Source organism: Thermobia domestica, chromosome 15 (assembly GCF_964235325.1).
Source record: "Thermobia domestica chromosome 15, izTheDome1.hap1.1, whole genome shotgun sequence".
Lineage (NCBI taxonomy): Eukaryota > Metazoa > Arthropoda > Insecta > Zygentoma > Lepismatidae > Thermobia > Thermobia domestica.
The window spans coordinates 72,543,591-72,558,952 of record NC_137468.1 but is presented as its reverse complement, the minus strand read 5'-3'; the positions used below and the strand labels follow the sequence as shown (position 1 = coordinate 72,558,952).

Sequence of the window (15,362 nt, the reverse complement as noted above, 5' to 3'; positions counted from 1 at the left end):
CAACCTCGTGCGCAGTGTTGTCGACTCCATCTGGCGACATTCTCCTGCATTAAGCAATTCCAGCTGAACGTTAGTATGCGGTCCTCGACTCGACACGCACATACTACTTAGACCGGGATTATATAAATCTACCGTCTCGTCATCGAACTCCCAGGTTAATTTTCTTATTATCAGTTCATCTTCTTCAATTTGAATATCTCGAAAAGAAACCTCTGTTCTGTGGGGATGGTTAAGCTGCAACATATTCTCTTCATAATTTAAAATTGCTCTACTTTCTGAAAAGAATTGTGAGCCCAAAATTAGATCTCTGTTCAGCCCTTTCACGATTATTCCGGTTGTATAATAATCTCTACCATCGATCTCTATCTCCAACATCGCTTGTCCCAGAATCGAGGCTATTGATTTACCAAAAGCTGAAGTAACCCTAATATTGGTGGACTTAATGAAAGCTGGTGGGGGCTTGCGCTCCTTCACGCGTTCCCACAGAGACTGCGACAAAGCGCTGATGGTCGCTCCAGTGTCCAACAATGCCATTATCTTCTCCCCAAACAAAACAATTTCTACTTCCGGCAAAATAATTACATTATTTGAGGGTAAATTCCCAGTACTAGAGTCAAGGAGATCACGAAATATCGCGTTCGTCTCAACAAATTTCTTTCTATCCAAACTAATTATTTTCCCATCTTTTAACAATAAACAAATTTCAGTTTGGCGAACGTCGGTATTTTCTTCATGGGCAAAGTGTTTTTTACTAATTATTTCATCACACTTCTTACAATTATCAATCGCTACAATTTCTACATTATTTTCAACTTCCTTAACTGTTGTTTCACAGTTTTCGCTATGTGTGTCATATAATATATTTCTATTACGCACGTCCTCAGAATTTACATTTGCAAGCTCAGAAGGTATATTCAGACAATACTCTTCCCTAACGCTTTTCTGAAGAGGAGCGAGGAAATCTCAGTTTCTCGCATTGTTCGGGCTGTTAGATCTCGAATGGCCACGAGACGGCTGAGATCTCGACTGCTGACCAGCCCTTTGCTCTTCTACGTGCAGTTCATTGCTCTCCTGCGCATAGTCACTTCTATTTCCTGTGTTGTTGTTGTAGTTCCGACCTACATTCCGGCCACGCCTCTGACCTCTACGACCACCGTTAGCTCCCCTAGACGCCCTGCTGTCTCGACGCTGCATACCGCTGCCGCGCTGTTGCCAACTTTCTCCTTCTCTCTCATTATTGTCAGCATTACGCGGTGTGCCTCTACTACCCCTCTGTTGATAAGGCCCATTATTCCTATGTTGCCTTCTGTTTACTCGTGAGGGATTACTCGGCCTATTGTTTCTCGGAGGAGGGGGTGACTGCCTTCTCTCCCCTTCTTCAACTGCCAACATGTTAATTCCCCTCCTGCTGTTACTACTCCGGGGCTGATACGTACTCTGGAGTTCACCAACGATTCCCAGTAACTCCTCAATAGTACGTGGCTTCGAGGATACAATGCAGCGGTAAATGGAAAATGGAAGCTGCCGTGGAAGGACTTTAAGTAGAACCTGTTGTGGTAAGGGTGGGTCCAATATGCTGTTCGTATGGAGCAGCTCTAGCAAATACTCAGTCGGTTTTTTGTTTCCTCGTGTCTCGAAACGAGATGTCAATATTGAAGCACGAAGGTTAGCTAGTTTTTCCTCGCTAAGGTAGGTCTCGCGAAATTGAGTAACTAGTTCTTGGTAAGTCCGGCACTTCACTGACGTCACCTGATACCATCTACGCGAGATGCCCTTAAAACACCTCGTGGTGAAGGCTAAACGTCGCTCTTCTGGTACGCCAGTGAGCTCAAAATAACTGTCTAATTCTAACAGGAAGTTATGCGTCTGGACCTCGGTCTCAGTACCATCAAACGTTGGAAGAGACAAATCTCGATGGAGAAACCCTAAAGCTGACGCAATCTGGCACGGCTGTGGTCCTGGGTTCGTTGGGAAGGCAGTGTGTTCACTCGAGCTCTCCTGTCTCGAAATTTCCGACGTCTGTCTCGCGTTACTTGGATCGGCTACAGGAGACTCGGCTCTCGTATTCGAGACAGAGGCTGAGACATTCTCGTCACTACTTCTCTCCCTGACAGAATCACGCAACAGTTCTAACTGTTCTTCCCAGCGTAACTCGGCCCGTCTCAGCTTGGACTGAAGCTGGCCTACAGAGCTCTCCACCCCATCTAGTCTGCCTGTCAAATTTCCAACATGTTCTTTTACGCCCTGCACTTGATTGTTTACTTCAGTGACGTTTTCACCTAATTTCTCTACTTCACTATTCAAATAGTTTACTTCGCGATCTACCTTCGCGAGGTCTGAACTAAGAGCTTCTGTCACTTCTTCAATTCTATTACCCGCATTTATCTCTAACTGACGAACTCGTTCATCCGTCTCCTGAATCGAGTCCTTCAGCTCTTGACAGGACGCAGTGATTCTCGTGTCCAGGTTGCCCGCAGTAGAAGTAATCTTAGCCTCGAGTTCCTGGACATTTTGCATTAACTCTTGCCTTATACTAACTGTTATTTCCTTCTCTACGGTTTCTAATCTTTCTAATAGTTTCTGGCTAGCCTGCTCCTGTCTCTGTTCCTGTTGCTCCAATTTCCTAGCTATCTCCTCTTGTCTTCGTTCCTGATTGCCTAATTGGCCTGTAATTTAATGCATTGATTTCTCATATTTTCCCGAGATCTCCTGCATAGCTCTTTCTTGTTTCTTCTCCTGACTTTCTAGCTTCTCTGAAATTCCCTTCAACATTGTCATTAGTGACATGAGACACGGGTCGGTCGTGTTACCTGTGACTTGCGCGGAGGTACTCGGAACAGGTTCCCTTACATGCTCCGGTTCAGTGATCCTAACATCGTTCTCAGTATGTAAAACTACTGCTTCTACTTCCTGCCCTGGAGAAGTATGGGCAGTGCCAACGCGATCTTCAGAACGTGATTCTAAATTTTCGCCAAACTCTCCTAACTGGTTAAAATTTTCACCCGCGAACTCTTCCATTTTTCTAGTTTGGCTTCGCGTCAATACCATCAAAACACAAACAAAGATTTCGAAACTCTAAGTGTCCTAACTGCTCTAAATAATAGAATTGGATCCCCCTTCAAAATTATAAACAAATCATATAACTTTCTTAATTACACACACAAACAAAAAAATGCAAGAAAAAAAACACACAACAAAATAAACACATTAAATTCTCTTGATGTCTCTGCGCGTCAAAACTGTAAATAAAATTAAACCGATCCGCGGAAGGCTTATATTGACGGCATGAACATTGTGGGTAATCCCTTTGGTTGCTTGTGGCTTCATTTAAAGCAATATCCATAGAAAGAAAAACAAAATGAAGTTACTTTTACACGCCACCAAGCTTCTTAGCAAAACAAAGATACAAAGGGGAATAAAATTTCACCTGGAGTGAACGCGCCCCACGCGCCGGGAATGCCACGTTTTGTAGAGTGCGGGTATGTGAGAATGAATATGAGGAGTAAGGGTGGAGATAATAATGACTATTTAATATTAATGAGATGACTGAAGGCCCAAATTTATATACTTCTCACATTCAAATGATTCGGTAGAGCAAAAATTAAAGTAAAAAAAAAAGATAAAGTGATTAGCCAAACAAAAAATAATAAGTTAAATTTTGGTGAACAGGAGACTCTAGCTTTCAGGGCTTCCTGCAGTTTTAACTCCAGGTGAATTTCCAAACAGATTACCCACACAACATGAAAGTTACTGGTTTTCATGTCTTATGGGCTTCGCATACTCCCAGCAGCTGAAACAGAAACAGGATACATTTAGCACTCTTTTGCACATACCTTACGTTCTCCTGATGAAGAAGTCCAAGAAAGACGACAGGGTTCCTTAGCGAAATCATTTAATTTCTGCACCACACGAAAATAGACACTGTACAATTGATGCACTAACACTAACAGAATTATGACGATAAGATATATCAATTTTGAACCTTTTTGAATTTAATTTTTTTTAGGCCTTTTTACGTTTTTTTATAAGAGATTGTTCAAGTTTGTGCACATATTTCTAGAGCTCCGTGCAGTCCGCCATCACCATCCTTGGGCGTTCCTGAAGAGTAGCATCCCACGTAGACATACCTCTTCCCTTATGGTATGCTGGGTTGATTGAAGAAGTCCTCTAATTGATACTCCAATCCCTCACTGGATCTGCAGCTTCGTGTTTGCGATGGTGTCTGCGAGTCTCGAAGATTTAGATGCCTTCGTTGTTTCCGAGTCTGGATGTCTCTAGGTTACAGTCATAAACAGCCTGGCTGTTGACCGGCTCTTGCATTGCTTCACAACACTAATACTAGTTGCACCATGATTTTGTGCGTTGATGAGTCCGCTGTTGCGCTTGGTTGGACGAAAGGTTTATGCACTGCGTCTCACACACATATTACAAATCACTAAAAAGATATAACACTTCAAATTAAACGCAGATATGAATATATATATATAAGTATTTATACGATGGAGCGAAAGACTGTGCCCATGGTCGATCTAACGAAGACAATTCGGTTGTCTGATCGAACGCAGAAAATACTACTTCTCAGACACATCTAAGATTTCAAAAATTTAAATTGTTTTTTTTTTCTCGTAGGCAAGTACTCGCAGACAGAGCCTAATAATTTTGAATGTTTCAATAAAAAAAAACTATGTGAGAGTCATAACGTTGCCTGGAATCTTAACAGTCACAACTAAGGCACTTAATGGTTATCAAAGTCACCAACACTTGAAGTTAGCACAGTAAAACAAACTGATCCGAGCAAGAGCACTACCTTCTTGCTTCGCGTCCCAATGTCAACTCTCTCTCACTCCCCCTTGGAATTGTTTTTATTCTTTGCCATTTCTAGCCCAAACTATAGGCTCGCGCTACATATAGCATGTTTTCTTATGGCGGGGAAGAGTGCAGTGTGAGGGGATCGGTCCGGTGTGTTACCTACCCTTGTGACCTATTTACTATAGCAAAATTACATTTTTGCTCCTTTTTACTTTAATTATAGTTCACTGCAATGTCTGATTAATGCCCTCCTGCGATCACTAAACAGTATGAAAATGTGGCTTTCCAATGATATGTTACACTTTGTATTTGCTGAGAGATTTTAATATAAAAACATTGTGTAAACGTTAAACACTTTTAAAAAAAATTGCCTCTCTCACCCTGTCTTGTGTCCATCCCAGGGAGACACCTGGTGAGTGAATTCGAAAAATTTCCACCTGTATGAGAGGGGTGAGGGAGGTTCTCCTAGCTATGTTTTTTTTCTTGTTGAAGAAGTTTTGCAGCATAATACTTCTTAAAATCCAATACTACATACATCTATATGTTACAATATACCTATGTTTTAAACACCTTGTGCTGTCATGTGATATTTAATATATTATATATGAAAATTTCCCCTATCAATCATCCTGGTCCCCAGCAGGAAAGCTTCTGCTATAAAAATGGCGGCATGGCTCTTCCTTGTATCCAATTTCCCATTCAAGTACTGTGAGAGTTGCCACCCTTTTCGATATAAGCCTTGATTTCATTGCTACTAATGCTAAACCTAGCTACGACCTAGATTAGTAAACAAAAATCATATCGAATACATCAAGAGAACTTTAAACATATTAATAAAGAATTATGTGTGGAACATCTCTACACAAAAGGGGTGAAGGCTGTTAACAGGAACAGCACTGAATCATAGCTTCTGAAGTATAGTTTGAAATTAGGTGCTCGCTGCGCCAGCAAGAGACGTCCGTTTGTATACAGACGCCTGCATACTAATATGTGCGACTTGTGGGCGTGGTTTGCAAAAGTCACACGTCTTTGTATTCTCTGTTTCGACATGTACATGCTAGGTTCCAGCTCCATGTAACAATAGATTTTTCGGGCACTCCGGCACCGAGCGGAAATGTTACTTCCTCACGTATAAAAGACTAAATATAAGAATCCATATCTTGACATATACTTCATACGTCTAGGTACGTCTATAAACTGCCGACCACCTAGCTTTTGCGTCCACACAAAGATTCTGCTTTGAAACTATTCTTTTTTTTTTTTTAACTCTACGTTCTTCCAGAACGAGATACTGAAGCTTGGATTCTCTTCAAAATACATGATACATACGATTAATATCTAAATGAACACTGAATATACATGATTATATGCTTCACCTCCCGATAAATAACATAATAATATATATAAACAAATTTAAATCTGATTAATGATTCCACACCTAATCCTTTATTTTAAAAATTAAATGTAAATATAACACGAAAATTTAAATATCCCATATGCAAATAGGGCAAAAAGTTGATATGTAAAATAGGTATATGTATGCACTGTACAAGGTATTAGTGTGACTAACACTGGCACACTCTTGAGTTTTAATAAAGATAACAATAACTTCGCCTATTGTTATCCTTATTGCAAGTCTTGAAAGTTTTGAAGTTTGCCCAATATCGTTACTCACAGACTGATAAGTTTTTGTATCGTAAACAGAGTTCTTGTAACCGTCACACAATATATCAAAGAGCTTCTTTCATGGTTAGTGCATGCATCTTCGCGGAATACCTGTGTTCAATCTCTGATGCAGGCTCCTTTAGTTGGGTCTCATGTTAAACTGCCGGTCTATGTTTTATATAGCCTCGGTGCTGAAAAAGAAAGCTACTTTTCTAATCTAAGCAACTAACAGTAGATATCAGTGGGTACCACTCAGTGGCGGATCCAGTCCGGGGTCGAAGAAGCCTATCCACCTCCTCCAGTCGTTTGAGTGACAAAAGTAATTAAAACTACTATTTAAATATATTTTTGAAAGTTTATAGTAAGCGCGGTATTTTATTTTTATTGGAAATTTTGGAAATTTTAGGTACCAGTATAGTTTCAGTTGCCGTTTTCTGTTATGCACTGTGTAAAACAAAACAATATTTGAAGTCCACAATGTCAACATCCAACCTAGACATAATATTCTTCGAGAGGGAGTTGAGTTGGAAACTTTTCCAGAACTCATAAAAAAAAAATTGTAAACTCATGATATACCTATCATAGTCTAGATTTTGGCTGCCCCTCCCCCTTCCAGTTTTTACATTCTAAATCTGCCACTGATGGCACTAATAAGAAAATTAAAAATATATTGTAAATTATTTTTTCAATAAAAAAGGGAACGTGTTTACCCAACAGAAATCAATCCACAAACGACCCATTGAATCTAGCAAACAATTTTGAGTGAAGACTGTTCCCTGTTATGGGCTCCCATCTAAAAAGAAACACATCAGTGTGCATGCCTTCTGCATAGTTTACATAGCTTCAAGAGTTTCGTTTCTTATGTCATTACAAATTATAGCGAAATATTCTTCTGAATTGAAGCTAGTTGCTAACATTCTTCAGAGTTGTTCAAATTTACAGTTTTCTTGTGCAAGATCATGTGATACTGTTGATGACTATGTTTCAAGATCACAGAAAGCACTTGTTCAATATCTTCAACAATTTAATAAAAGCTTTTTTTAATATATATAAAAGAGTAAGTCAACTGAAAACCATAAAAGTAGAAATAAAAATCCGCATATGGCGCCAGTGAGCTGTAAGTTGGCATGCCTGTTTACGATAGTATGCCGGATGTCTCCTAGGTGGCAGCAGCCGGCAGATGCACAAACACCGGCGCAACAACAGTTCCAAAATGGCAGCCCCACTAGCCACATGCACCAGCGAGGAGCAGCGTTCTGTGATTCGGTTTTTGCGAAGTGAAGGTGTGAAACCGATTGACATTTTTAGGCGTTCAGTATGGAGATGCGTGTTTGTCACAGCCACAAATCTATGAATGGTGCCGGGAATTTGCAAATGGTGTTACGTCTGTGGCCGATGCTCCACGCCCCGGCCAGGCTCGGCGTGTAGTGACTCCAGAGACCATTGCAGCCGTTGAAGCCATCGTTTTGGAAAACCGCCTTGTGACAATAGACGAAATTGCAGCGGCAGGAAGTTCCACACTCCGATGAAGAGGTACGCAACGCGGTGCACGAGTGGTTGCGCCGTCGCCCAAAATACTTTTTTCTGCAGGTATTCAGGCTCTTCCGAAGCGCTGGCGGACTTGCATTGAACGAGGAGGGGACTATGTTGAAAAGTGATTTACTTCTGTACCCTGTGTGACCAATAAATAATATTTAAAAAAAATAATTATGGTTTTCATTTGACTCCCCCTCGTATATATATATGTATATATATATATATATATTCGAGTGAACTAAACATTGAACTGATTCAACTGTCCAGGCGATTTGGAGATACAATTAAGATGTTTCGTTTCCTGAGTGTTCACCGTGAACGAGTAAACGTTCGGAAAGAAACTTTTCTGGATGCAATCATTAACGGATTCATTTTTCAACTTTACCGTCTTCAGTAGCGTTCAAAACAATTGAGATGAAAAAGTGAAAGAGAAAGTATGTAACAGCATAAAAAATTATCTTCATGTTCTTAAAATGAAATATAAATTTCTCTTTCAGATTGGATAACAACATAGACAATTTAATATAAAGTGCTTATTTAATACCACAAAAATATTAATTTGTAAGAAATAACTCTGATTGTTCTCGGCCGTACACATATATACAATTAATAATCAACTTTCGAAATGACCACACTTTGCACCCTTAATACCGTAAATAGTAAATACATAAAGGTAAATACATAAATACGTAAAGATAAATTGTAAATACATAAAAATTTAGATGACCTGCTTTTGCCCCTCCCTGCAAAGAAATCCTCGCGACGCCCATAAGAGTATATCTCGTAAACGTTGAAGAAAATTTGTTTGAAGTAAATTAAATTCAGGGATTGTGTTTCATCATGGATTTTCGTCACTCCTGCTGCTGATTCTCGCGAGCGTGATTGTCAGTACGTGTATATAAACATACTGTATTTTATTAAATGAACTTTTACTAGCTAGCTACAGCGATTATCCCGACCTAATTCGTTAATGGATTCAATTAAGTTAGTACATTTACGAGTAACGGTGATTTACGGCCGTCGTTAATTCACACAATAACTTTTGAACGAAAGCCAATATTTTGAATTTTGTTTTTTTGCAATAGATACCTAAAACGATTATCACGGTTAAATTCGTTAATGGTACCAATAAGTTAACACATTCTCGAGTAACGGTGACTTACGGCCTCCGTTACCGGCGTCCGTTATCGCATTACTTAAAGAGTTAGAGCGATTATCTCGGCCTAATTCGTTAATGGAGTCAATAAGTTGGCACATTTACGAGTAACGGTGACTTACGTCTGCCCGTTAATTCACACGATAACATTTGAAAGCGAGAATTTGAATTTTGGTTTTTGTAATGTACTAGAGCGCTTATCTCGACTGAGTTTGTTAATGGAATGAATCCGTTAACATCTTCTAACGGTAACTTTAAGGTGGCTATCCATATCCCATAGATATATATTTCGTGTGATCCTCTTTACTGTCTTTACCAGAGTTTGTTGTGTCTTTTTTGTTTTCTTTTTCTTCAATTTAATCAGGCTACACACTAGGATTAATTACACAAAGAGAAGGAAGACGAAATATTTCATTTTATTTTTAGTTTAGGGTCCCTGTTAGCAGCGAGGCTATATGAGACGTGGAACTACAGCTAAACTTGAGATCCGAACCACATGAGCCCCCACCAGGAATCGAACCCTGGTCTCCCACTTCAAAGACGCATAGCTGCACTAACCGCTTAGCCACGAGAGAGCTCATGAAATATTTGAGAATTTGCATATTTCTTAAGTGTCTAGTTATGTCATGTCAGGATATGAGTAAACCACATTCCTCAAACTACCTCAGTTCAAGCTCGTGGATTTGAAAAGAACTTTAAAAGATCTTAGTTTCAATTAGATTCAAATTCGATTCAATAATTATGCAAAATAAAATATTAAAAGTAACTGACTGGATTTAAATTTTACATTATTTATGATTTATTTACAAGCAACTTCATCAAGACACTTGATTTTTTTTTTCCTCTCCGCTCTTATGAATACATACAACGCCCAAATTATGAAAGATGGGCCTTACTACGTGTGTGCCTTTGAATGTGGTGCGTTTGAAGGGGGCACAGTCTATTCCCTATGATCAACCTCATACAGAACAATCCTTCTTCACCACACATTGAGAAAAATCCGTTATCCGGACAGCGGTATATTGTACAAATATACTTCACGGGTAAAAGTGAGGGGAACGCGTGACGACGACGTCCCCCTACCTCCAAAAATAAGTACGGCATTCCCCCAATTCCTAAGAAAAATATAATGAGCGGAGATAGACAGGGGGACGGCGTGAAGTCGTGCCGCTACCTATCGTCCTCCAACCTTTTCAGATCCACTTTTACCCCTGTTATACGGTATACTTATGTTTAATACAGAAATCAGTATGGATCATACGTTATCCGTATACTACATACGCACTGGCCTTAGGTGCTATATCATGCTGCTGCAGGATGTCTGACATCTAACAATCTTCCTATATTACATACATTTACGTATGTTACTTATGTCAGCTATATGTTACATACGTATATCTGTATGTGAGATCCTTGCCACATATGTACCTTTCTTTCTTTCGTACGGAAAGTACATTTATTTAAAACACTTATACGGAAAGTGCGTATAAAATAAATAGTTTTCAGTTATACGTTTTCTGTGCGTTAAGTCCAAAAGCTACAGGAATTACGTTTTCACGTACGGTTGGATATAATATGGTTGGATCACCACCACCCCTAACTTCAGCCGGGGCTCCCCTATATTTTCGGGTTGGCTACCGGCCTGTTAATATGTTATACATTCAATTCACTTTACTGGTTTTTGTTTTGTGTGTGTGTGTGTGTGGTTTTCATCTACAATTCAGAAAAAAAGAAACACGAAAGGAAAGTAGTGGATGTCAGTGAAACGAACACTTGATCGTCAAAACTTTTAAACCAGTTTGATATTATTGCAAATGTTAAAAAGCGAACTCTGAAGGAGGCTAATTGTGTCAACTGAACTGTGTAATAAGTATATAGAGTGACTTAAAATGGGTTCAATAGTGGTAATATTTTCTTTAAAGTGTGTTATTTATTTTACCAATTAGTTCAATATTAATTGGGCTATCAGAATTACTATTATAATATGCCAAAAGAACAAAATAGAAACCGCGAAAATTTGATTTACTTCCATGAGACAAAATAGCTTCTTCAAGTAGAATGTTCCGAAACTCGGTTAACCAGTTTGGTATCGCTTTAGGGTTCAAACCGAATGTGTCAGTTCATTTCAGAAATCGAACCGTAATTTAATTCGGTTAGAATTGAAAACATACTAGATTGACACTTTTCAGAATATTCTTACATATTTTGGAAGACTACCAAAAAAAAATTCAGTTTTACGTCCCACAGTTTGGCCGGTTAGGCTAAAGAAGAGAAAGTTTCGAAATATATGTAATTATATCTTTTTAGGTTAAGTACTTGCGGATCTGCTGTTTCACTTTTGAACGAAATTAGGATTCCTCAATGTTTTTCTCTCAATGTTTACGATGTTTTTCTCTCAATGTTTTTGGGAGAACACGTTAATGATCGATAGAAAATGGTACCGGTTTTCGGTTCGTTTGAAACCGGTTCATATTACAAATCGAAACTGAGGTTTACGACTCTTCGAGCCGACCATCTCTACCTTCAGACTTCAGCTTTTTCTTTGAGATGTTGTTTCCTACTTTTTAACTAACGGATATGATTTATTTTTTTTCTATATTGGCCAACATTCAAATTTACTGATTCATAACTTTCAAGTTGCACCGAGAAGTAAATTTCGGAACTATGTTTAGACTGGTAATTTTATAGGTAGTTACACAAAACTTTGTTTCTTGTCTTTGTATGAGTACAACACAGAATCTGTTTTTCCTTGATTCAAGTGACTATTCAATACTCTGTCAACACCACTGCAACTACAAAGAAAATTAAATCTGTGAGTTTTGCGTCCCACGATTATGTTTGCTAGGCTAAAGAGACGGTGATGATGAGAAATAAAGGCAATAGTGGAATGAATAAGTAGGAGGAAACGGGAGAACCCCAGGAAAACCCACACACACAGTGTTTGTCCACCACAAAGCAGGCCCGAAACAAGCTACAAAGGTTTGGGGGAGCCAGGTCATTAAAAAGTTGTCTTACAAACATCTAAATTGTGTTTTTTTTTTGTGTGTGTGTGTGTTAATAATAGCATTTTGTATTTTGGTCTGAAGAGGTCACTAAAAGTTTAGGGAGTCCTGCCCCCCCCCCCCCTCTGGTTGCGGGCCTGCTACAAAATCAACTTGGTGCGATCTGGGAGATGAACGCTCTACCATTGAGCCACCGCGGCCATGCAAGTATCTACAGAGAATTAAAACAAGGATATTATACCGAAATCACTATCTACTTGGATACATTGGGGCGGACCGTGTAGACATGGTCCCGTCTGTAAGAAGACTAACATGAGCTTTAAAAGTTCCGATACAGATAACTTTTAACCACGATTTTCTATTCCTTTATTAGCTCTCACTAGAAGCAACTTGCAATTTAGAATTTATTTATTTATTTATTTATTTATTTTTAAGTAGAAACGTGAAACTATCAAATTATGAAACATTGACTATGGAACTTTCAAACTACCAAAATATTTTGAAATTCTGAAATAGAGCAATATACTTTTTAGCGCCATAAAAATTATTATTTTTTTTCCGATTTTCTTGAAAACTCGAACTTCGAGCCTGTTTGTCCACCTCAATGTCACCTATCGAATATAGCTATATTATGATTTTGAGCTCCTTCTCATTAACCGTACAGTCTTGTTTTTAAAAACCTGGGTACCCAAATCCCAGATTATAATAGGTATATCGTGAGTTTTTACTATAAACTTTCAAAAATATATAAATAATAGCTTAAATTGTTTTTGTCACTCAAAAAACTGGAGGGCCTAGGTCCCTCCGGCCTCGGGTTAAATTCGCCACTGAGCTTTGGATAAATTTGTTTCCGTTTAACGCAAACAATATTGAAGAAATTTTGAGGGACAAAACTTGAAATCGTTTGCATTATATAATATATAAAATGCATAATCTCCTTTTAATAAGATAGAAATTCATATTCATGATCTGTGATAAATTATCGCATCTTTAGTGGTTCCCCTTTTTGCCAAAAATTTGGAAATTTTACGGGAGAAAGGAGGTAAGAAATGATTATTTGGATTTTTATGTGAGATTCAGGTGTCTAAGCTTGAGAGTAAAATTATGTTTAATACGAGAAATTTTACACTAATTCAGAAGTTGGTACTATTTGCCAATAGCGGAAGGTTTCGATGCTTCAGGACCATGCCAGTCATGTTTTAAAAGATAACTTAACCTAACAATTGTTAATGTGTTTGTTTGTTTGTTTGTTTGTTGTTTTTTTTAAGATTTGAAACTGGAGGAGCACTTCTAAACTTAAGACAGTATGCTGTATTTAAGTAAGTTGAAAGTTGTTTTCGAATTTTTAGGAAGTTATCGTTAAGTTTTAAATTATATCAGGGACTTTTACATCTTTTGAACATGGAAAAATGCAGTCTCTTTTTTCAAAGGAACCGTACTCTATCTAGTATTCTAGTAGTGAGAAAAACTATACTTATATTTACTCTTGAATTGGACGGTGATTGACGAATTCATTTTACGAACTTTTTATTTCTTAACAAGATGCTGCTAAGAAGATATTTTAATTTTGTGTTGAAACAAGCATTGGCAATCGTAAAAGATATCATAATAAAAGGCTAATTTGAAATTAAAACAAGTAAATAATTCTCAAGTGCAAATACCTCGCAAATTATCTTAATAGCCACACTTATTAATGATCATTGAACCATACTAGTACGGGGGAAAAAAGTTGCTTTTTGATATATTGCTAAGGGTGTCCTCTTGTGTGCTGCTTTTTACAACTAAAACTAAATTCACCGCAAAAGTTTGCAACGAAAACTATTAGTTCATATGAAATAACAGTGCTTGGAAATAAGAAATTCCCGATAAAGTGAAACAAATTTTGTGTTGTCCGTGATCGCTAACAAACTTTAAAAGTAAATAAAGCTAAAAATTGTAAATAATATGTATCTGTTTTTGTAGTCATATAAATTCAATGATTTAATTATATTTATTTCAAATTCTTCTTTTCATTATAGCAACTTACCTTCAGAGTGATCCATGTGAGAATTTTGCGTGTCACACTCAAAAACCGCGAGATAATCACTTTCGGTCCACGCAGCATCGGCAACCCGCGATACACTACATTTCGTGTTCTCCCGACTCCCGATGATGTAGTTACTGAACTTCTCACATGCTAGCGCCACTGTCTAATGTGAAGAGAAGTTTTCCCTGTAACTGACTGCCACAACTGCGCATGCGGTGGGTCTTCTACGAAACATTAGCGCAAGTGTTTTACGTTTAGGTCTACGGTTTGTTTGGGCATTTTTTAATCTTTTTTAATGTGCAGTAATCATAATTATTTTAATATTATGAACAGCAAAGTGCTGGTTTCCTTGATCGTGGTTTCTTGCTTCTTTTTCTTCTTCTTTCTTTAATATCAACAATGTCCCAATTGTCTCGCAATGTTCCATAAACAAAGAAAAGTTTGCGCTCCCAACGAGAATGAAATTCGTACCCGACGCCACGCCCACAGGTAGCGCCCTAAACACCACCAAAATTAAAGTATTATAAGATCTACAGTAGAACCCCTCTAATCCGTCACTTTGGGATTGGGAGTATTGTCGGATCGCAAAAAGGTCGGATTATCATAAAATTCAGAAAAATACGGATTTACAGTAAAATTACGAATCTCTGGACTCAAAAATGCCTGTATTGTTCTCTACAGTAAAAGCAAATGAACAGTAAGCACTAAGAACTGAACAGTACAGTACGGAAAACATGCACAACAATACAAAAGACGACGGAGCACTAAAGTATGTATACGGTAACAACAAATAAACAACAATGCCGCGATGGCAGTAAACGATAATTCGTCTCGTGAGTCACCGATAAGTCGCGACAGGAACCGCTCGAGCACGGTCGGATCAACCGGGGTGGCGGACCAGCCGAAGGCGGACAAGAGAGGTTCTACTGTAAAATATTTTGTGATGAGACTTTGATAATATGATAGATATCATTTGTACGGTATATCTCTTTTAAGTTCGACTTTAACTTTACAATCAAGTTACCATGTAGTTATAAATAGGCATTGTAAATAATCGGTCAAAAAATTAGCGATTAAATTTGTTTAAAAATTTTAATTTAATCAATTAAAATTTCTATGAGTTAATTTTTAATTGATAACACTAGTCAACAGGATTTTGGCACAGAAA

General features: G+C 38.1%; 1 protein-coding gene across 1 annotated transcript in view; it reads right to left on the bottom strand.

Annotated features, from left to right (window-relative positions):
- Nucleotides 1–14,316, bottom strand: part of LOC145671082 (neuronal acetylcholine receptor subunit alpha-10-like) — a 1,484,349-nt gene extending 1,470,033 nt beyond the window's left edge. The window contains exon 1 of the mRNA XM_081739825.1: nucleotides 14,195–14,316. The gene's annotated coding sequence lies outside the window, so the exon portion shown is untranslated. The remainder of the gene's footprint in view (nucleotides 1–14,194) is intronic.
- Nucleotides 14,317–15,362: the final 1,046 nt, after the last annotated feature.